At 40.9% G+C, this 22,100-nt stretch overlaps 1 protein-coding gene across 17 annotated transcripts in view; it reads left to right on the forward strand.

Moving 5' to 3' along the window:
- Nucleotides 1–22,100, forward strand: part of GRIP1 (glutamate receptor interacting protein 1) — a 327,255-nt gene that overhangs the window by 256,091 nt on the left and 49,064 nt on the right. The window lies entirely within an intron of this gene.

Genomic DNA, 22,100 nt, shown 5'->3' on the forward strand with positions numbered 1-22,100 from the left:
AAACAGGTAGAAGAAGCTGAGACTTGTGGAGTCAGAAAGAAGGAAGGAAAAGGGCATCAAACACTGGGAAATGTATGAGATGGTGGTCCTGCAGTGTCTGTGAGAAGAAATAAGGAGGGATCCCGCAGGTTTTCTTTCTAATGCATCATGATTTTGTTAAATTTTATCTAGCCCCCGGTAGGTTTTTATTATTTTTCCAGTGTGCGTGCCCTGCTTAGTTTGCTGGCAGTGGTGTGAAAAATCTTGTTGGGAAGCTTTCTTTTCTTTCTGCACTTATGTTATTACCATGGTGCAAAGGCTGAAAATCACTCATCCTAATCCATTGATTCCTGGCCCAGGAAAACAGTGCTGATTTTAATCTTCACGTACTTCTGAAAGAGCAGTGAACTCGAAGTTGGGAGTAACCTGAAAGGGAGGCAATGAGCTATGAAGAGAAATTTAAGAATTACAGAAATGTTACTCTCTCCCCCAACTCTTATGCTACCCACAAGACAAGCTGTTTGTAATGCCATTTCAGGGTTGATCTGCATATGAAAATAGGCTAAAACGGTAGGAAGGGCATTAGGTAAGGTGGCTTAAGGATGCTTGAAACTAGTTTAGTAGGTTAGCCTGATGGGGAGGGAGGGGAGAAACAAAAGTTATATAAAATTCTGGTGCATTCTCTTCCTGGTATAAGCGTTGAGTAGAATATCTTGCTCCTAGAGCTATAATTGAACCATTACTTGCTTTAATATCCTCTCTTCTGTTAGCAGATGTTTATATCCTGTAAAGTAGCATTCTGTGTGGCCAGAACTGGAAAAGGACATAAAATATACTCTGATAGCATGAAATTGGAACTTGATTTAAAAAGCTTACACTAGATGAAGAAAGTAATTCTGAACTATTTTTCAGCTACAGTCCCGTAGTGTGTAACTGGCTTTTTATACTCCTGTAAGCATAAGCTGTTTCAGAGGTGCTATATTTCTTGAAGCTTAGTTCCTTTGCTTGAAGTCTTCAAGAGGTCACCTGGGAAGCTTGTACATTTTATTGTTTCTGGAACCTAGACAAACTGAAGTAAAAAGAATATCATGGGGTTCTGTGAAGGGTAATTATGTGTATATAATGTAGGAGATGTGGCTAGTCCCATTAACTCTCTGGGGTTACACTGGTGCTTGCTTAAATACATCCTGAAGTGTCCTGCTTGGCTAGGTCCTAGGAAATAAACTTGTCAGTTCTGCTTCTTGGAAGAGATGATACTAGCTTCTGGGGGTTTTTTTGCTACTGCAAATGTTTCCAGGTTGGTGTGTGGAGTATATTGCTGTATAGTTTCTAAGAGACTTTTAAATAGTAAGAGTTCGGAAATACCAAGATAATCCCCAAGGAAAACAGGAAAACATGATTTCTGAGAAAATATTTTATGACCTGATAAAAGTTACATTTGAAGTTGTGGAAGGCAGCAGTCTTCCAAACGCCTGTTTTCCAGAATACCTCCTCCAATTGTGAAGCAATGTGGTTGCTTATTCCTGCAGTTTTTATTTTGTGAGGCTTTAATAATGCTTCGCTTCAGTATTTGTGGAGGAGATGGATATGGTGACTTGCCCTGCGCTTAACTGTGTGTGAGTAACATAAACTTCATGGGCTTCTTTATCACTTTTCTTTGTAATCCTTACACCTAAAGTGTCTGAGCTTTATGGTTATGTGAATAACCTGTGGTGGGAGATGTTTGAATTGCAGCTCTCTCTGCCATGACTATACCGGTGCCCCTCATGGTGTGGAAGTGAAGGGGAAGAAGCAGGCTGGTGCCTAGCAGTGACTTGCTGCCACTGCCAAAATAATTTTGCAGCCTGAATCCTTCCCTGTGGCAACCAAACAGCAAATGTTAATTCCAAGCTATAAACTTAGGTCGGGAAGACTGAAGTTCTCACTCTTTGGCAGTGGTCTGGGCGAAGTGTCCTACCGAGCTGCTCAGAGCTTGGAAGCTGTAGGTCAGGCATTGTCAGTCAAAGAGAAGTAGAATGCAGTGCCAATAACAAGCTGCAAACAGAGACTCACACTGCCCCTCTCTAAAATAAGAAGTAAAAGTTCATGACTGCATTTATTTGGAAGCAGAGCAGATGCAGTTTCCCTTCAGGTTTTCCAAAATCTGCCAGGATGCTACTGGGCTTTCTGTCGTCTCTGTAACTGGGGTTGCATCTGCTTGTGTAATCTTCCATATTTACTCCAAAAGGGAGCATTCAGAAAAGTAATGACTACCTTGAGTTTAAATTCTGGCCCACAACGTCTGTATGTAACTCTAGTTCATAAACTGCTGCTGCTGAGCTTTTGAGCAATCTACTTTTTAAATTTTGAGTGTTCTTACTGGGGTAATCCTTGATTCAAAGGATAAAACAGTGAATTACTGTTAACAAAGGATAAACGGTTAACTACTGTTTAATTGTAGCTAAGTGTGTCAGAACTTTGGCATAATGATAAGCTTTTGTTAGCTATTTGCACCTGCGAGACACTCCATCTTTCTCTCTCACTGGGTGTTTCTTAGTTCAAACCTCTCTGTGGTCTTCAGGAATGAAGGAGCTGCTTATTGCACATTCAAATTCCATGTGTTTCTCTGGCTTCTTTAACAACTCTGGCACTTATTTGAGCCCAAATAGATTTGCTGGAATGTGGTATCCTGTAATTGCTCTCTGCAAACAGGCAAGGTCAGCTTGTTTTTCAGTCCCAAGCTGCCAGAGTAACCCTGACACAGAACTGGTCAACTTTAGCTAGAGCAACACCCTCAATTTTCTGAACTTGACATTTACCACTGGTGCAGCTTTCTAGGGAATTATTAACACAGTCACTTGCTCGTAAATCTGACAGGAGTTTCCCAAACACTGTCCAAGCTTTTTGCCTCTTTAAGTTCACCCATTCTAAAAAAACCCCAACCAACCAAAGCAAACAAAAGGCCGTAATAATTTTATGAGACTACAGTTAAAGAAATCTCCCTCACCCTCCTGTAACGTTGCCTGACAAGAAGAGCACTAGGGACAGAAAGCTTGCATAGCATGAACATCAGGTGAGGTGATCCATGATCCAGTGTAGACTTTCAGTAATTTGTGCAAGACAAGAAATATAGAAGAAAAAGGAACTTATGGACTGCCCCTTAAGTTTCATAAAGCAGTATCACTCAAGCATATCCAGAACGATGGAGCCCTTTAAGAGCTCTAGGGTTTTACAATACCAAGGAAGAGGAGCTCCAGAGATTCCAAGGATAGACTCAAGATCCTCATAAACCTAGTAAGTGTTGCGAGACCTTGAAAGTTGAAGGAGAGTCGGGAGGCCTGTAGGATTCCACAGTGTCTTTTTCTTTCTGTTTCTTTATAAATTTAAAATTAACATTTCCTTTGTGTCTTACAAGTCTTTGGCAGAACAGATTGGTAGTGTACTCTAGCGTTCAACTGCAACTGCAGCTCTCCTGGCTGTCACAGAGCAACAGACCTAAATCCCTTGGAATCCTAAATATGAATTAGTTGCTTAAACCTTTAAAGAAGCTTCCTTTCTTATGCTGCTTCAGAGACAGATTGAATGAAAATTAATGTGCAAAGTAAAGGTCAGGATAGCTGTATTGGTTAAAGTATTGCTCTACTTTAAATACTGCTACACAAACACATACACAAATTATGCTAGAAGACAAATGTTTGAAGTCAAAAAATTGAGCGTGCCAGGTGGGAAATGTCAGGGTTGAGATTGTCTGCTCAGCCTCTGTCCAGCTGGGTGTGCGTGCAATATAGTCCTAGGACCCACAAGGAGAAATAATAACCCTTTTATGCAGCTATTCATTTTGAATTTCCTTTCTGTCATCAGTATGTGACCACAGGCTTATCGAAGGCACTGCCCAGATCCTTGTCTGCATGAAGAGATATTAAGTTCCTGGTGGTTTTTTCCTGAGGTGCTAATCCTGCCGCAGTTTGAGTGGTTCAGGCAATATGCATGTCTCAAGGAGAAAACCCAGTGTCCCAAGGTCATTCCAAATGTATTGGCTCTTTCTTAAGGCAGAAGATGATACAGGCATATCTCTAACAGTTCCAGAAATACCCACTCACGGTTGTGTCACTAGGTAAAACTCATGAGGTTTTTGGTCTCTCCTAGAGGCCAATGCATGATTCACGTTCATGCTGCACAAACTAAGCGGATATTTAAATCAGTATGTTATGGCATGTTAGTCTCTCGTGTTACTGTACAAGTTCCTTATCTATCAAACACTGTATTTATGCTTTCTGCTGTCAGTGCCAGGTAGCTGCATCAGGGACATTAGTATGAACTGACAGTCAAATGTGGATGTGTACAATAAGTGCTCTCTCTGTAGTGCAAGCTTGTTAGGGTTTCATCTAGTGAAAGATAAATGTTTTGGAATATGACTTATCCTTGGCACCAAAAGAGGCTTTTTGCATCAGACAAGTCTGAGGCTTGTGATTTTTTTCTGCCATTGAGTTTTCTGGCTTTTGGAACTGCTTTTTTACAATGGTGAGTGACGGTGGGTTATTCCTTTTAACACTTCATTTCTCATGCTCTACTAAATATGACATGCTGACTTCACTGAGTCTCATCATGAGCCTATAAGAGGATTGATATCTATGGGTCAGGCATCAGTTCCTGCTTGATTGCCTGCTTGAGTCTACTCTGTCTACCTGACCTAAAAAGAAGATAAATAGCTTTTAATACCTCTCAAGATAAATGGGTAGCAAGGAAGCCTATGGTAAATAGGCATTATGGTTTAAAAAAAAAAAAAAAAAGGCAGGATTTTGGGCTGGCAAATTCAAAACCCATTTCTTGATTCATCAGTACTTTTTGTGATCAAGAAGAGATACTGCTGCTGGCTGCGGGTAGTGAAACAAGAAACTGCTTGCAATTAGAGACCAGTGTAGTTTAAATGTGCTTTTCAGCCTTTACCGAAGTTGTGACAAAAAGGGAATCTGGTAATTCAAGGCAGCAGTCAGGTGTCTGCTCCATGTCAAATGACTTTCTTTTGCAGCTCCCTCTTTATGCTGTGCACACCTGCCACCCAAGTCATCCACTGCTAGCTCCCTCAAAACTTACAGTTTTTGTCTTACGAATGGTTCATTTGTTTCGTAATGAGGACTGCTGAGTAGTGACACAGGTGTGGAATGTGGCCTTGTAAGAAAATACCATTTCTCCATCCAATGAGTGCTATCACTGTGTTGCATAACCATCAGTTTGATAAACTTTATATTCTATACCAAATACTTCCTCAAACACATGAGAACCGTTAAGCCCACTACTCTGCTCCCTGTTAGCAAGGTTATCAGATCAGCTGTCAAGCACAGTACCTATGTGCTTCCTGGGTACCAGAAAAGACTTGAGAGACGTAAGTGACCAGTGGGTTTCAGAGGCATTTGCTTACAGTGGAGAGCTATAAAGGTTCAGGATCCCATGTTCCTTCATGTCCATTTCATGCAAGCAGGATGATTTTTCCCTCTGTTCTTCATTCTTACTCTGGTTCCTTGCTGCATTACTGTCTTCTTTTTTTCTTTTCCCAGCAGCTGCTTGATTTTCCCTTTCCTTACTGACCTAGTTTGAGTCTTCTTTTCTAGAAGGTCCTAAATCCCCAACATGCTATTCCCTCTTGTTACAGCCTATTTTTCTCTTTCGTCGTTTGCCAAGTAAGGCTTAGGTGATTTTCCAATACATTTCTCTCACACTGCTGTCTTACCTCCATAAAGGCCTTTTGCAATTTTCATGTCTGTCCTTCTTTCACCTATTCTCAGCAAACCATTACAAAATTACTTGTACTTCAGCTTCGTTTCAAATCAGTCACCCTCCCACCTCAGTTCCTCCCCTTCTTGCCCCAAAAGTCCATTGTACCTCCTCCTGGCTCTTCAGTTCTTCTCTGTGCTGGATCTGCTAGATAATGGAGACACACAGAGAACATAAATTTCCAGTATAAACCAAAACAAAATGGTTTTCCCTAGTGGTTCTCTCAGACACCCCTGACCTGTTTCACCTCTCACACTAAGAGAATTCAAAAAATACAGCCTGGGGTAGGTAACCATCATAAGAAAAAATCACATCAAATGTTTGAACTGTGACCAAGTTGTAAGCCATTAAAATTGAGATGTTTTAATGAGCAACGTCTATGATTCCCATAGGAATATTTGCCCTATAGAATGTTGGTTTACTTTCTTTTCTCTGCCTGGTTATGATTTGTTGTTAGTGTTTGGTAGCCATGTTGCTAAGTAGATGATCGATGATCACAGAAGGGAGGAGTTGTCATGTTTTACAAGAATTTAATAAATCTTACAGATATTTCATTCTTTACAAACTTCTTGATCATCCCTAAAGAGAAATAAATAGACTTTAGCTGAACCATGTGGGTTACAAATTACTCTAACAGGTCAAATTAACATTTACCGCTTTTGAAACCATGGCCATTAAAAGCAGATTAATAAATATTGCTTTGTATGGGAGAAAAAACTGTAATGGTGAAATGAGATGTCTCTGTGAAAGAAAACTAAAGGTTAATTATCGTAACTAACTAGGAAATGGTGGGGGAGTTATCTTCCAAGATCCACTTCGTATATGAAAATATTCAGGTTTATTTACTGTGTACTGAGAGTAATGGACATTACATTCAAAGACTTTACAGGAAGGTGAAACCTATACTTGTGTGCAAAGTCTAAATTGTGTACAATTAAAATCAGCCTGAAACATATAATGTATTTCATGATGGGGACTCATTAAAATAGAGCCTTCCTAATCTATGCTCCTCTCTCCTCACAAGCATTGGTCTGAATTTTATAGATGCTAATTCAAGGATTTGATCCTTATGTGGAAGCAGCCTCTCCCTGTTAAAAATACGCTACTGTGCTTGTTTCAGTACTTGAAAACAGATGATGGAAGGAGGAGATTGCTGTAATAACCTCTCCTGTTCATCATCCAGGCCTCAAGTAAGCAGAGGGAAAGAACAAATAACCCTCGTATATATTTAGTAAAAGATGGGGGAAAAAAGGATTGATCAAATCCTTCCACTTTGCATGAGGGCTATCCAGATGTGCCATGAAATGCAGTGTAAAAGAAATTTGCCATCTCTACTGCATGCTTATACTCTGGCCAGATGGAGGTTAGTCAAGAGTCAATGGAAGTTAGTCAGTTCTTCACAATGAGGGTGGTGAGGAACTGTAACAGGGTGCCCAGAGAACTGTGGATGCCCCATCCTTGGCGGTGTTCAAGGCCAGGTTGGATGGGGCTTTGAGCAACCTGGTCTGGTGAGAGGTGTCCCTGCCCCATGGCAGGGGGGTTGGAACTGGATGAGCTTTAAGGTCCCTTCCAATCCAAACCATTCTATGATTCTGTAAGAGGTCTTTCAGCAAATTGGCTTATCTGTTACTTAGCATGTGCTGGTCAACAGCAGACTAACAAGGATAATGAAGTATCCTGATTTGTACTGGTCTGGGAAAAAAAAATGGAGCAGGTAGCTGAAGTAGTTAAATTCGAAGTGCACGTGTGAAAGTTTTACAAAGAAGATGATAATTAAGCTTCTGGAGATTAAAGGATCTTCTGCCTGCGCCATGCAATTCAATGCAAAAGAAACTCTGTGATCAGAAAAAAATCCAATTAAAAAAAATCAGCCTTGGACTTGGTTTAGTGGCATCGCAGTCATCCGAGAAACTAAGGAGTAAAGGACAGGTTTGATTTTCTTTCTGTTAGGGAGAACTTGGGCTGTAACCCCAGAAGCTGTCCCTAAAAGGGCCAATCTCTAGCAGCAAAGCAGCAGCAAAGAGTCCATTCCTGCCTCCATTCCAGGGAGAAGAAAACACTCAATGTCTTCCAAGACTATCACTGAGGGAGGTGTTTTAAAAATACAGAACTGAACTACTCCTGCCTCTTGACTTCCTTTCACTGATGTGATACACCCAAACTGTGCCTTACAGGTTACACCGAGGGGAGAAAACCCCAAAAATCCCTCAAATCATTTCCTGGAACACCTGTACTGGGCATAAACTGGGAGGTTAAACTTGGATGCAATAGGGCAGATTTTCATCCCTTTACAGTAAGGTTCATGGTTCATTCACCATGTTACAGAACATTTATGCTGAAAAAGGACAGATTTTAAAGTATGAATATTTTGCCTAAATGCAAACTTTCTCAGTTAATGGTGTTCTAGTGCAAAATTGATGTGGATGAGATCTGACGCAGATCCTGGGAGATTGCACCATGTAGTATTCAGCACATGGGAGATGTATGCAACACAGTACTAAGGCCTGTGAGCTGCAAATGTAGGTAGAGGGTAAAACATCAACGTCTAAGCTGCATGAGTTTGTCTTGAAAGCAACATAGTTAATCAAAGATAATTGCACCAGTGCCACATCTTGCAACGTAGTCTTGTTACACAGAATTACACTTCTGATGATGCTGCTCAGCTGTACAATAAGTGAAATGTTATGTTCTCTGTGCATTTGCTGTTCAGACCACATTCCCCTACACTAATTTTTAACATCCATAGCAGCCTGTCTTTCATCTTTTTCCTAACTCTATGGTTACTATGCTTCATTCATTTAAAGAGATCGTTTCCGTAGCCTGTGAACTCAGTGTTTATCAGAGTGCTTTGGGGAAACAGTATTGATAAAAATTGCTCTGTGTTTTAGCCTCTGTTCAGCCAAAAAGTAATTGGGTTTGTCTTTTTTTAATTGGTGACTCACATTAGTGGCGTTTGATCTTGCCTAAGTCTCACGAGTTTCATTTGTAAAGAAAATGGACAGAATATTGACAGCTGTTATGGATTGGCCATGTTGCACTTTCAGTGTAGGTATTGGAGGGCCCTAACAAAATGATATTTCTGTGATAATTGAAGATTCATTCAAAATCAACCACAAGCAAGCATCTGACTGCAAGTTCCATTTGAATCTTACCTCTTTTCTTCTTGGATGAGGAGCAAAGGGTGGTGATGGTTTGATGAATACTTCTCTAGATCATTCTCTAGTTTTATCTTTAATTTCAGTTCTGACAACCAGTAGAAAAGTCATGGCTCCCTCTAGCCAAAAAAGGAGCGCCAAGTGCTCCTGAAGAGATGTGTAATGAAGGATATGACAACTTCCCAAGGTTACAGGTGAAGCTGTGGCAAGCTGAGTTTGTTTGCTTCCTCTTATGTGCCTCCAGATATCTCTTCCCTGGCTGATAAAATCGCATTTTTACATGCAGAACCCACATCAGTGTAAAAGTACTTTGTCTTGGAAGTGAGTTAAGTCACGTGGTCACCCAAACCCACAGGTTACCTGCATGAAATTGGAAGCAGAGCAGGGCTTTGCCAGTCGATAAAATTGCATCAGAGGCAATGAGGCTCTGGGGAGAAAAGGGACAGGAAATGGGGGGGCAGAGGTGGGGATGTTAATGAAAAAGAAAGGGCTTGCTAGGGTAAGGTTTCCTGTTGTATTACACACAAGCAGATATAACCCATATTGGCTCTGAGTTACAGATTTAGTTTTACTTTTCTTTTTAGCAGCTAATCCAAAAGTTATATTCATGAAAAGACAGCAATATGTACACCTTGAGGCAGAGCTTTGGGACATGTTTTATGCTACCTAGCAAGTCCCTCAACACTTTCTTTAAAAACTCCTAGTTCGATTTTTCTTTATCCTTCATTTTATATAAAGTTCTGGTCACCTTGCCTGAGTTTTTCATTGAAATCTAAAGGCTTCAGTCAGCTTAAAGTAAAAATAAGTAAATAAATAAATATGGGAAATTAAAAAGGAACCCCTAGACTGCAGACACGTTGAGCCTGTGGCTTCCGTTCTGTCACTGGTGTGATTTGGCACAACATTCCCCATAGCTGCAAAGAAAATCTAAAGCAAACTTTCTCTGAAGTTCCTCCTGCTATTTTTTGGCTCAGGAGGGCCACCAACAACTCATAACTAGCTGTTGTTACACACACTGATCCCTAGGTCAGCCATCCGGAGCCTTGCACGAAGTTAGCAAAAGCCTGGTCCACGCCTGTTTGACTCAATAGAAGAAGACTGTCACTGATTTCAGCTGGGATTTAAAGTAGGACCCAAAGGGAAAAGAAAACTAGCTATTGTGCTACATTTGGAGGTCTTTGCTCATAGAGAAATAAACAGCCGAGATGTGCTTCTTTGCTCCCCTACTCAGTTCTCACCCAGTGAACACTTCAGACCAACAAAAATGTCTTCTACCAGCATAAAAATCTTCTAGTTTAAGCACTGTTTGTACCACTAAATCAATGTTTTATTTCATTGCCAGTATGAGAGCATCTGCATTAGGGATTCTACAGCTAACTCAAGTCTGAAGTGTACAGAAGACCTGTATTACAAGGACCTAACTCTTACGCAGATTATTTTAAAGTGGTGCTGTTCGCACTGTGTAGTTGCACCCAGTTACCACATCAATCCTCTCCTGTCTGTTAATGGAAAGTGAACATGCCAGGCCCATTTTCTTTGCCCTTTTGCTAAGTTATTGCTCTTCTGGCACTTTAGCATTAGCACTGGAACAGGCTGTACACGCGTGAAATTGCCAGTTCATAGGTCATCCCAGTTTGGATATGGACCACAGCAAAAGGCTCCACCCTTGAGCATGCCAGAGAAACTCTCAGATGAACAGCCCTTTTCAGGATAGTCTCTGCTGCTTATCCCAGTGAAAATGCACCCAGACTTAGCTACATTTGGAAGTCTTTGAAAGGGTGCAGCTCAGTGTGCTCAGGAGAAGCAGCGTTTTGTGACGAAAGATTTTATGTGTGTTGGGGGAAGTTTTCTCTTATCTTTGTAAAGCTCCTTTCAGTTCAGCTCTTTGGGGATGGGAAACGCAAGAATTAAAGATACCCATGCAGCCTTACTTAGAAGCCTTGGAGCATACGGTATGATAGAGATTTTAATTGGAATGATTGCAGATTTTGCCTCCATCAGTCACCTGCTGCATAGTACTAAGTGATCTGGAAAACAGTCAAGTGAGAGAAAGGTTCTAAAGATAGCTCATCTCATCTTGATGTAGTTGCCTAAACTAGGGCAAGTAAAATATGTTTTTATATGCCAGTTTTCTCTGATGGTTGTAAAGGGAGTTTAGGTCTCTAGCTCCACTGTACCTCCCTCACATTTGCTCTACAGATGCCAGCATTTTGACGCAGTGAATCCCAGTGAGTCTCAAATCATCCTCTCTGGACTAATGGGTGCTTTCGACCTTCATTTCTTAGATCCTCATTTGATTATCTATACAGCAGGGAAAACATTACGCTTTTGCTCTAAAGGGTGGTTATAAGATAAAATCCTTAATGAACGTGTGTTGTGATGAATATTCAGAGGCTGCACCATACAATAGCTCTTCCCCAACCACATATGCTCAGGGAAGCTTGAAAACACTGCTTAGTAATTATGGCATGAGCATGGAAAAAGAAGGGAAAAGTGTTGCTACTCTAAATAGTCACTGTCTACCTTCTGCATGAGGCTCTTGAAGAAGGAAGAATATGATACTATTTAATTAAGGGAGGGAGGTAAAAATAAGTTCATCGAGGCAATATTCATTCTGGGGTTCATTAAGTTTGAAGTGCTTTGTGCCCACATGGTGACCGTAATATTTTTCTTTTAATGTCGTTCTGTTTGTAAACAGGCACTTCTGAGCTTTTTTTATGTTCAAGTATTTTTATAATGATTTATATTGATGTTCTGCTGATTTTAATCAACTTCCCCTTTGGGTTTTCACAATTCGCATACACACGGTCTGTATGGTCAGCTCAGCAGTGCTAAATGAAATAGCTGCCTTATGAGCACTCTGACCTCTAATTTTTCAAGGTCTTTACAGCTTAGGTAATTTTGGGTGGGTTTTCACTCATCAAAAAAAGAAAAAAAAACCCAAAGAACCCCAAAAAATAAATACCCAGAAGAGGCTTTTCGGCACTTTCTCTTTTACAAAAATTCAGTAATTACTGAATTACAAATCTTTGTACCTTGTGATCACTGGAACATCTTCAAAGAGAAAAAGAGTAATCAGACAGGAGCATGAGAGGACCTCGAGTCCCTCTGAGCCCAGCAGCAGGAGCTGTTCTGACAGGAGGCAAATGCCTTGTGCTACGCCAAAGGAGGAGCCGCACAAGAACCTTGCCAAGGGTGACCCTGGCAGCAAGCTGGCAGGCTGCCTGCTGAGGAAGCAGATGAAAGAGTACACTTCCCATTGCTGGTATTCATCAGTTATGGGGTTCTTGGGTTTCTAGAGGTTGTTCCTTCATTGGGATTTTGGGAGAAGAAGCATGGAAATGTACACTGGATATAGAACAAGATAGAACAAGGGATATAGAAACTTTCTGTTAAATCTGTAAATACTCCCTGTAATACTGCTTCTGTATTGCTTGGAACAAGCACCAGGAAAGTAAAAGCTGGAAATATATGGGCACTAGGTAAGCAATCCTGGATTAGTTTTGCAATATAGGGTCAAAGATCTTATTACGTTCACTGCGGCTTCTGTGTTGGATTTGAGGGCAGTTTACCTAAGTTTCTCTATTTCTTTGAAATGCTTTTGCTGAACTGCTGCTCAGGCAGTACCTAAGAGGAAAGAGAGGGCAGTTAATAAACTTGTTTCCTGACTCATTCTACAGAAGTTTCATTTCATGAGTGGTTGGCATTGAATGGCAAAATATCCTGTGCAACTCCTGAGAGCTGAAAAACTCTCACTCTGCTCCTCAGTGCATAAATACCAAGGTCAGATCTCAGCCTCAGCCTCTGCATGGTACCATTTTATTCCGTGCCTGTGCCAGTGCATCAATTATTTGTAAGACAGCTGTGCTAAAGCAGAGCTTATTGAAAAGAGACCAGAGCTTTAGGGGGAAAAAATGGTACTGATAATACAAACTTACACCACCAGAAATTCATGTTATCTGTTACGGGGAAGGATGGAGAGTTTAATTTTTCTTTTCTTCTGGTTTATACTCACCTAATAGGCTTTGCAGAGGAGTGTTTTAGACTAGCATGAAACCTCCTGCCTATTCAACCAACCAAAGTCTGTTGATTTCAATGTTATCAGAAGCACACCCAAAGAATAAGTAATTGTGAATGTATGAGACAGTATGGCTCAGTGCAGAGGACCCTTGAGCAAGGTCTAGGCATGCACCTCAAGTATGCCAAGCAGCCCAGCCATATGGGAGTGGGGCTGCACTTGGGTCAAGCACCCTGGTGAGAAGCAGAAGTGGCTGTCACAGGCCCAGCACCTTGCTTGTGTGGCTCTGCTGCTTCCAAGGACTTCAGTTCCCACCAGTGTGATGGGGAGACAGGGACAGCTCAAGTATCTCACTACCACAGCACTGACTTGTCCTTACTTACCTTAACTGTTTGGTGTGCATGTCAGTTCTCTTACCAAGTTGTACAGGCTGTCCTTTTCTCCGAAGCTTTTGGGATTATCCAAGGTTTCGTTATCCTGGTAGAGCCCTGTGCAGATGGGAACTGTCAGCTTGAAACAAAGCTTGGGTGTTTGCAGTGTTTGTTCCCATCTGGCAAATGCTGGCAGTGAGGGGCTTTGTGCTCTTTAGGCTTTTGAAGAAAATCCAGTCCTGCTCTAATTATTACTGTTCCCATTAGATGGAATCCCTGGGTCATTATGGCAGATAGACAAAATTTATGGGTACTGCAGCACTTAATATTGTCTATAGTAGCATGTACTTACAGGCATACGTTCAAGGCTGGCAGATACAGAATTTGACAGACCAGCTGTGTCTTAGTTTGCAGGCAGAGATGCAGATAGTGTTGTCTTTGTTTGTGCTATTGTTGTGATTAGTCAGGTACAGAACAGTGCAAGAGCTGGAGTGTTTTGAAGAAATCAAAGTTCTTATGTATTTTATTTGCTGTCCTACTTGCAAGAATAAATAAGTATGAGAACTTCTTTTGTACGTATGTATCTATCTGTCATGTGGCTCAGAGAACCTGTGGATGCCCTGTCCACTGGCAGTGTTCAAGGCCAGGCTGGATGGGGCTTGCAGCAACCTGCTCTAGTGGAAGGTGTCCCTGCCCAGGGCAGCAGAGTTGGACTGGATTATCTTCAAAGGCCTCTTCCAGCCCAAACCATTCTATGATTTGATGGTTCTGTGATTTTATCTGTGCTCGTGTAATAGAGAAGATAGTGATTTATATGGTAGTGTCTCAGCAGAGGACTTTACATATTATCTGCACCATTCTGGGAGATGGTTTTAATAAGTAACTATTTGTGAGTTCCATTCCTGGAATAAAATGCAGATTGTTGCTGACTTTTGCAAACATCTGACAATCAATCTGATGTTATATAGTGTTTCAGGGCAGTTTTCAGGAGCCGTCCTTCAATAGAAAAGTGGTGTTTGAAGCCCATGTTGACAAACTAACCATAAAGGTGTATGTATAGGCTCCCAAGTTCTGAAACCATGTACTGACATCAGGGTTTTCAGTAGTTCTTTAAGTGCCACCTGACTTTTCAGTGTAGCATTCATTTTAAAGTTACCAAAGGAAAGAAATTGCGGAGCCTGGGCTTATTTAAAATGCATTCAGACTAACCTCAGAGGCAGATCCTCCATCCACCATGTCATTTCTCTGTTGTAAATTCAGCAACTGATAAATCAGGTTTAGATCAACAGGACACGCAGAAAGAATGATACAGATTAAAGAAGAGTTTGGGATTTGAGCGGAAAAGGTATCTAGTAGAAATGAAAGATGTCTGAGCATGAAACAGGAGGAGGAGGGAGTGTCCCAACAACTGGGGAAAGTCTTTTAAGTGAAAGGGCTTTAAGCAGGCTTCTGGGGAGAAAGGCTGAGAAAGTCCCAAGCAGGTTTTGAGTACATCCCCACTGCACTCACTGGTGCAAGCACTTTGGGGGCAGGGATGGTTTTTTGGCGATTACCAGCCATTTCTTAGCTGAGAAGGGTGATGGGAGTAAGGGTGCAAAGTATGAAATTAGGTAAAGGCAGCTCCTAAGATTTAGATTTTAAGAACTTGGCTGAATTAGAGGCATATAAATGAACTGCAGGAACTAGGTGAGAAAAGGAAAATGGAAAGACTGTGCCAGTCAGTTGACAGGAATATGAAATTGCTTGTGTATAAGGGAGGAGATAGGCAGCACATTCATTTAGAGGGTAATGTCTCCATTTTCCATTCTGAGGTTGAGAGGTCCCTCTGATTTCACTGTTATTCATTCTGCTGGCATCCTCTTGAAATTGTTGCTATTTTTCATTTTTGAAATCAGATGATTCTGAAGGTGAGAGGGTGTGAAGTGCCATTGGTGGCTTTTTTCCTTAGCAGCAATGTCATGGTTTTCTGTAGGCCCTGTGAACTTCCTTTCAGTGAGTAGCCCAGCAGCTCCAGTGCTGTGCTCTTACTGGCAATAAAGAAAAAATTCTGTTAGTTCTGATTTTGCCCCTTTAATTACAGCTGAGATGGATAAAATTACAAAAGCTCTTGCTCTCGTGCAGCCTGTCTGAAACACACTCCATAATCAAGGGAACACTAGGAGCACACGGTTTAGGTGGATTACAAGTTGGGCCTTGGAGACTGCCTATTGATCCTTTGAACAAGAACAATATTTAACTTTTTTAATAGTTGTTTTCTTATTAAAGAAACTATTCTCCTCTCTCCCCAAATATTGCTTGCAATATATAATCCCAGTTTATTCCATACCGATGTATATTTTAGGGTGAAGTCTCACAAGTCATTAAACTTATTCATACTTTTTGTATTCTAGCTCTCAGAAGAGAATTAGAAACACTGTCGCTGGTTTTCAGCATTTCAGAAATCATTATCAGAGCTTGCTAGCTGGCATTGATTCTTGTTTTCCCATAAGGTCTGAGATGAAGAAAGGTTACTCTGCTAAATGAAGCATGAGCAAAGCAAGGGTGCAAACATTACTCAATATCAGTAGAACAGAATGCCAGGGCCAGTACTGTGCATCAGTGCCCTGTATGTGGTTCACTTATGACCTTTACCATCACAAAAGTATGAGGAATCAAATGATATTACTCTGAATGAGTGATAATGGCACTACCCAGCCATAGAGCATTTTGAATGTTGTTCCTGTGCCCTTTAGACACTGCAGAAGCCTTGTTCCTTCCTCTCTTCTTTGCTGCTACTTTCCCTTTTGAAACCATTGACCCATGATCCCAATCTAATTTCTTAATTAGATCATCTTAAAAAATATTTAATTAATATTCCCTTCTTTGCAAAATGGAGATTAGGGATTTGTTGAGGTCAGATTATCTTTGGAGTACAAGAAAAGGGTATTACATAAATAAGCAGCCTCACACTCATAAAGTTTAGTACTTAAATAGCCATCAGTCAGCTCTGTGTGTTAGGGAAGCTTATCTAATCATCTGATTGGTGTTTCATATGAGTGAATGAAAGTGCCCCTACAAAGGAAGTTAAAACAACTAAGGAATGTTTTAGAATGTGGCTAAAAAGCAGTGTCTGGGCTTTTATCTCTGTGCACCTGGTGTGACCTGGCGAACTACAAACCTGGGGAAAGAAGGGTGTTAATGTGGAGGAGCACAGAGGAAAGAGAAAGGTGGATAAAAGCTTGCCCATTCCCAGCAAATCTTTCTCTTGCACAGTCAAAGTATTAGCTATTTCTAGTTTGGGCTTTTATTTTGCTGGAGACTATGGAAAAGACAATTGGAGAAGGTCGACCACCTGTCACTAGGTATCACTAAGGCTGCCTCAGGGAAGGGAAATAGTGGGGCCATGGTAGAACAGAGAATATAAGTCTCACTATCCCAGGGATACACTCTTGCCACTGGACTATGAGGAGCTGGGACAGCTTTAAATGCTATCAGTCTTATAGAGAGGACATTTTAATGGGCACAAAGAATGTTCTTTCTAGGTTGGTGTTCATTGAAAAATAAAGGTCCTTAAGAATACACTAAGAAAACCACATGGAGGATGACTAGATTCATTAAGTGCAGTTTAAGGTACTGTTTGACAGTAATGAATAGTCTGTTGATTAATGAAGAAGAGTGGATGTGAATGTGCTCAGAATCCCCAAGTGCTTTTATGTTGCTCCACTGCCAGCTGGGAAGTGCTTTAAAGGGCCTTGCAAAACAGTCTGTATGGAGAGTGTCACTGCTAAAGCCACAGGGCTTGGGAACAAAATTCATCCAGCCTCTTAGAAATTTTGCCTGTTCTTTGAGTTTGTTACCTGAGCTCAAATCTCTACAACTGGCCATGGATTTTTTTAAGTACCCTGTAAGAAATATATGAACTCTGATTTTTGCATTTAATCAATCCAGATTTTCAAAGGAATGGCAAATACTGAAAGGTCCTGTTGATCAACCTATGGTATGTCTGACACCTGAAATTTTGAGTCATTTATAGGGGAGAGAAAGAAAAAAGCAGCTTTTAACATTTCAACTCCTGCTACTTAATACAGAAAACAGGGGTGCTAATGCTGATTCTGAATGGACTGACACAACTACACCTGCTGCACATTCCCCACCATCAGTTGTTCTATAAATACTCTGTTGAGACTGAGATATGGCAAATAAAGCCCAGATTTAGCTGCAGGAGCTGGGACTGCTGTCATCCTATTCTGGCCTTACGCACCAGATTCACCACTGCAGTTTCTAAGTACCTTCCAGTTTTGCTCTGGTGCTGATGGTATGTTGGGTGTCTCAACCTTTCTACAGTAAAAATAGACTTCAGTAGTGTTTTGTGTTGGACCCTTTCTGTAACTCACATTGCCTTAAATACATGAGTACATACACCTCCCTACATTCTGTCATATTTTTGTTGAAGAAAGCAAGTTCAAGGAAATGGTTGTGCATTCCTGCATTTAAGGACTTGTGAGGGTCCTTCTATGAGAGTTTACTCAACAGATTTCTTGAGGAGCAATCAATGACTGACCCGTGTACATCAGAACTGCAGCATGTGTGATTGCTGAGCTGATGCTGGAAAAGAATCATTGATTTTTGTGAATTAAAAAAAGATCACAGAGAGAGTAGAGGAAAGCAAGAATAAAGTGTAGGGCACTTGGGAGTGATTCAAACTGATCTGCTGTAAATGTTCAGCTTTTTGCTCTTAAAGGAGGAGAGAGTGTCAGAGATTTCAGATTTTTTTCAGTCCTCAACAGTCTTCTTTAGCTTCACTAAAATGCACCTCTGTGATCCATCCGGTCTTTGGGTATTGGTACTGGAAATTGTACTTTAGGGCTAGAGGATGTTTTTCCTTTTAGGAGAAGTATAGAAAGATGTCCAGGTGTCGTATGACCTGAGCTTAATGAGGCTTACTGCTCTGAAAATATGTTCTGGGTGTCCCAATGTTCTCATTAACTTTATGCTTTCTTGATTAGTCTGAGCATGAGGCATGTAGGTTCTGGGTATAAAAAATAGGGTTACAGAAAAAGAGAGAAGGTAAACAATCAGGTGTACAGACAAGAACTGAATGGACAAAAGAAGAGAGATTGCTCTACTTACTGTCTGTGGGTTGCAAGGATCTTGTATGAAGGGAACAAAGAAAGATGTGAGAAGCAGAACATGCACTTTTGGCCCATGAAAAAGTACTTCTGTGAAATGCTGTCTTCTAGTTTAACAGGAGAGAGACACATTTAGATCTGTGAATGCATTGCTACAAAAGCATTAAGACATTGCATGGGGAGAACTGTGCATGAAGAGCTGTGCATTTATTTGCTGATCTGAACCAGTGCAGACTTGCTTTTTTTAACGCTTTTTCCCCACTGCTTTGAGTCAGAGAATCACAATGACAACAAAGAAAATTGCATGCACCTGCTATATACAATTTTAAGGTGAATAGGAAAGAAGCTTGGTGAGAGAAAAATTAGTGTGAGATAGTAAGGTATCCTCTTGTTTGTCACTCGCATCATTACTAGAAGATACAGCAGCATCCAAGCAAGATCAATAGCAGTCCTGTGAAGCTGTGGTTTTCAATAGGTTCGGCTGGCTCTTTACGGTCAAAATCTGTTTTGACATCCTTCCTCCTTGGCTCTTTTAAGCTGCTCCAGAAAAACATGATTTGTGCTTTGTATTGCCATGGCTTCTGAAAAAATATAAGGCGGCATCCAAGACCTTTCAGTTAAAGTGGGAAGCTGCAGAGCACAGATGATAGCAACAGAGCTTAGTGTACCTTGAGGAACAAGCTCACAGTATAGCAGCACTTCCCAGCTTTAAGTACAAGAAATCTTTGGGAAGCGAATGCCTTTTTAGGACATTTAGAGGTACTGTTTTACATGTTGATCCTTTGCTGCCTAAAAATAGCATCTCATTTTTTGGCTTTCCCACCGTGGGAATCCTAAAGAGGTCTTGTCCTTCACCATCCACCAGTTGTGGAACTGGCTTTAACAAGCTGTGAGGATAGGTAAGGGTTAGCAGATATATACATTTACAAGGACATAAACACGTGTAATGTGATTACTTCATCAGGCTAAGATTTAATTCTTTTTTCAACTTTTAAAATGATTTGTGATTCTCTGTTGGGGGGTGGGGGGGTGACACTGCTTATTTTATCCACAAATTTTATATATCATGTAGTGTATTTACCCATCATAAAAGTATGCTAACCCCTTGTTGCCAGTGATTTAAGCTGTCAAATAAAAAAGGTGTGCTGCTATCTAGCTGAAGAAATGTATTAGCATGCGGAATGTATTAGCAGTAGTGCTTCCTCTGGGAGGTTTTAATCAAGCCTCTTGTACTGATTGAGATGCAGTGCTCAGAAGTGTGAAAAATGATTAACAAAATCAAAAATCTAGAGCATTTTTCATGGAAACATTCATCAGTATATCTTATGTAATTACATAGCCAATAAATCAACATAGTGTGTAAGTGCTTCAGTCACAGCGTAAATATCTTAATGACTGAAACGTCTTCACCCATGAATAATTTATACCTGTATGATACATTTTTCATATCCATGCTTTACTTCAACATGATAAACTGATACTTCTCTGTCAGGGAATGTGTGCTTGATTATTGCCTTCTGATTTCTCTTCCTTGTGTTTATTTTCCACAGTTAGACACACTCCATTTCTTCTCTTCTGGTTCCTCTAATGTAGTTATCTTATTTGTTCATCCCGTCTGCCTTGGTTTGCTTTCCCAGTGTATTTCGACAGACACCTGGGAAATAACACTAGAGCATAAGCTGATCATGCATTTCTCAAGTAACTTGAGAAAGGAGCACACTCTTGAAAGATATACTCACTCTCAACAGATATTTGCATTTAGTTTCCTCTGCTCAAGACAACCATTACAGAAAGAACTTGCAGTAGGGCAGTAACAACTTGGGCTTTGCCATTTTCTGGATCGATGGCGAGTTCAAACGTTTGTCTCACAGTACTGATGACATTGTTTGAGTCTTCTTCCCATATGTTTGTGAATGCAAGCTCGTTTGTAGCACCAGAACCCACTAGAATATTCAAGAAGAAATAATTGTTTTTCAGCACAGGAGTGGAAATCGGGAATTCTTCTGTTCTGCTGCATGTGCTTATTTGGCCGTATGCAAGTCACTGTGTGCGTTCTGCCTTACTTAGACACTTAACAAGGCATCTGAGACAGGAGTTTAATTGTGATAACCTCCTCCTTTAGATACTAGAGAAAGACAAGCAGCTACTGAGGGCAGTTCTTCCAACTCTAAAGCTGTTTAGTGCCTGAAGCTCCAAGCAGGAATGCTACAGGGTGGACTCTCTTTTGGGGGATCACAGTTTAAAGTTTGGTTCAGATTTGTGAAGCAGCTTATTTTGGTAGTGCCTGTGAAAATTCAGCCTTTAAAAAGTCAGTCCCAATTAAGCAGAATCAAAAATTACTTGCATTTAATGCACACTTCCCGAAATGCTTAATTTCCCCTTCACATCCGCAGGTTTCTAACTGGCAAAGAGATAACGGGAATATAAAAACTATTTCAAGTTGGGCACAGGGTAGAGCACGTAAACAAGGAGTTCTAAAATGATTAGCTGGTGCTTTACTGATTTTGTATGTTATTTCATCATTTTTCACTCAATTTCTATATTCAATTTACCTACATTACTCTCTTAACTAGCACCTTAGCTGAGTGTTGGCTAATCAAGCTCTTATTCAGTTTCTTGTCTCATCATGAGGGCGTATTAGTTTTGAACAGTAATGCAGCTTTTCATATTTTGTCTTTTCAGTGTCAGAATTACATTTTTGGACTAATTTTCTAGACTTAAGACTGAAGGGAGTATTTACATCTGTCTTCTCTTCCATACTTAGAAGCCAAATGCAGTTCTTTTACAGCTTCAATCTCAGGGATTTCTGAGAGATGTCACAGTTGAACCTTTTCTTACCATTCCTACAGCAGGCTCCAGTGAATATGAATCTCATCTGTTTGCTAGCAGGACGTTTGGTAACTCTGCTCCAGCATAAGGGTTTTTTTCTCTGTGTTCCGATTGTAAGCAACTCCAAAGGCTTCTGATACCCTTCTCTTTGTCTCAGTCTTTTTATGTCCTTAAAGGATGCCTTCTGTATGCCTTCTGTTTACTGTATCTTATTCCACTGAGATCAGTTCCTGATTGATAGGTATCAGCAGTTCCCAGGCATTTTACAGAATGTACTTCACCCTTATCACTGCCTGCTTTGTCTTGGCATTTAGAAAGCAGATTGCTATTTCTTTGTTCCGTCTAGCACTTGTCTCTCTTTGGCATAGTTCCTCGCCACAGACATCAGTCATGACAGTTGCTGCCTCCTATTTTTCTGCTGCCTTTTTCGGTGCTGGTCATTTACTGTGTGTGCACTGTTACAAGGCAGTACTTTATACAGTGGCAGGATATTGCAAGGATCTTCTGAACCTCCTCACATGCATTTTGCTTTAACTCCTACTATTTCTAGCTGTCATGCCTCCTGCGCTTTCGCCGTTTTCTCCTAAATTGTTCTTTCTTTTTGTGAGGGATTTCTGGTAGACCCTTTCTTTGTCTTCTTCATTGGAATCCCAGGCACAGGTACAGGTTGGGCAGAGAAGAGATTCAGAGCAGCCCTGGGGAGAAGGACTTGGGGGTGCTGGTCGATGAGAAAATGAACATGAGCCGGCTTCAGTGTGCGCTTGCAGCCCAGAAAGCCAAGTGTACCCTGGGCTGCGTCAAAAGGAGCGTGACCAGCAGGTCAAAGGAGGTGATCCTGCCCCTTTACTCTGCTCTCGTGAGACCTCACTTGGAGTATTGTGTGCAGTTC

Source organism: Neopsephotus bourkii, unplaced genomic scaffold (genome assembly GCF_033783945.1).
Source record: "Neopsephotus bourkii isolate Nb327-2 ecotype Australia unplaced genomic scaffold, CSIRO-AGI_Nbou_v1 NB_1423, whole genome shotgun sequence".
In the NCBI taxonomy this organism is placed as follows: domain Eukaryota; kingdom Metazoa; phylum Chordata; class Aves; order Psittaciformes; family Psittacidae; genus Neopsephotus; species Neopsephotus bourkii.